At 33.4% G+C, this 2,186-nt stretch overlaps 1 long non-coding RNA gene across 1 annotated transcript; it reads right to left on the minus strand.

The window, feature by feature from the left end:
• Window positions 1-1,383: 1,383 nt before the first annotated feature.
• Window positions 1,384-2,186, minus strand: LOC120068809. The gene is made up of 2 exons (XR_005479362.1): window positions 2,046-2,186; window positions 1,384-1,847 (listed from the first exon to the last, which is right to left on the minus strand). It is a non-coding gene; the product is annotated as an uncharacterized LOC120068809 (long non-coding RNA).

The raw sequence follows: 2,186 nt of genomic DNA on the forward strand, positions 1-2,186 counted from the left end.
AAGTTAAATGTAACTATAGGGATAAAATGATATTTTTGACCCAACTGTACTTACGAGCAATTTTTGAAGAGTTGATGTGAAAGGAATGAATCCCACAGCGGAAGCATTGTGAATGCCTTGCATCCAACAATTCGAGTTTTACATAAACAAATTTAATATACTAAAACAGAATTTAAACATGTAATATAGCATGTCTTAGGGAAAAATATTAGAACCATTCTTACCTTTATATATTCCCAAGCTTCACGAACAATCCTCTTTAAGTTCCAACGAAGAGCTCCTCCAATGATCTTGATCACAAACGATTTCTTAAACAATCTTGAACACTACCACGAGAGTAACTTCGTTATTCTCTGGGATTCCAATAGAGAGATATGTGGTATCCACCTATTGGGAGAGGAAGAGGAGAAAAGAGTTTTGGAGAGTAGAGAAGATTCTCTTTGCAGCTTAGAGAAAATTTTGCACAATAACACTTGTGTGTTGTGTATTGTCAGTGTCTAACACTTGTGTGTTGTGTATTGTCAGTGTCTATATCTCCTAAAGGGGCCATAAGAAGGTCTTTATATAGAGAAGTCAAACCCTTTTCCTAATCTTTTTTTTCTATTTCCCTTTTTCACAATTAATTAATTAAATAACGCTTATTTAATTAAGTAAATAATACTTATTTAATTAATTAAATAACATTTATTTAATTAATTAGCACAACTAATTAAATAATACTTATTTAATTAATTGGCCCAGTTAATTAAATAGCACTTATTTAATTAATAAGTAGCAACATAAACAAAATGCGACATCATTTGAAATGTTTTAAAATATTTCTTAAACCGCATTGGATTAAATCTTCTTAACTTTGCTCCAAATTTCTTGAATGAAAAAGTAAGATTTTGAGGCTGACAATGACCCTATTTGTAAATATGTTTTACAAACTTGACCTTGAATATTACAATTATAATCATAAATTTTAGTTCTTAAACTATGATTTAAAAGCATAAGAACTAAAAAGACTAAGAAGAATTTGAACCCCACTTGTCAATGATGTAATACGTATATCCTTACATATTATAAAGAAATTATTTTATAGTTTTACCTTTGGTAAATGTTATTGTACATCTAATGTCTCTAAACTTCCAATTTTGTGTCTAATAAATCTTAACAAATTCAAATTTTAAAGTTGATATATAAAACTTGAATTTAATTTACTTAATCAAACTCTAAACTTTAAATTGTGACTCGAGGATATATAAATATTAAAAATTTTGAAAGTTGTAAAATGTTGAATGATCATATATAAACTTAAAAAACGTAGAGACTAACTTTATAATTGAACCAATATTATCAGTTCCAACTAATTAAAAACATTGAAGCTAAATACTCAAGTACTAAAAACTAGTATGAAACGCTTACATTTATAGTGAAAAATCACGTGTTCAGAAGAATTCTTTGAACCCAAAAATGGGAGGAACTTGAAACGACTGACGAATGGAAAACAAAAGTATTCTAAATAAACGAAGGTTTTGCCATTATTTTCCAATGAATGAGGACTCTGCAAGGTCAATTGCACGGGCAAGTGCGGCGGCTTTGTTCTCACATTCCCTTTGTTCATCTCCAGGATCACTGTCCGCCACAATGCCAGCGCCAGCTTGGAGGTGAGCTACCCATTCCAATCGGCGGTTCGCATCCTTATACGAGTAAATGGTGTCGTAACGGGTATTGGTGGGGAAGACAATGGTCCTTAGAGCAAGGGCTATATCCATGTCTCCTGAAAATGAAATTCCACCAAACCCACCGCTGTACGGTCCACGCCTGGTAACCTCCAGCTGATCAATCAACTCCATTGCTTTCACCTGTATTGCAATGAGGATGATCAAGAAAAGACCTCAAGATTATCACGGGTCACGAAATGAGCTCCATCGAACAAAAAACCCAAAACCACATCAAGAAATGAGTCGCTTAAACAAAACTGAGCAATCTCCAGAGTTCAGAAACTGCAATCCTAAAACCTTGCCTACATTACTGAAGACGAGCAGAAGTAAAAACGTTACCTTTGGTGCTCCGCTAACTGTCCCCACTGGCAATGCAGCTCGCAAGACATCCCAACTGTTCAAATCATCAACTAACTCACCTGTTACCTGGGAAGAGAGACTTCATTATTAGCTAAATGATGTTTGACTTTGTTAAAAACC

Source organism: Benincasa hispida, unplaced genomic scaffold (assembly GCF_009727055.1).
Source record: "Benincasa hispida cultivar B227 unplaced genomic scaffold, ASM972705v1 Contig1065, whole genome shotgun sequence".
Classification (NCBI taxonomy): domain Eukaryota; kingdom Viridiplantae; phylum Streptophyta; class Magnoliopsida; order Cucurbitales; family Cucurbitaceae; genus Benincasa; species Benincasa hispida.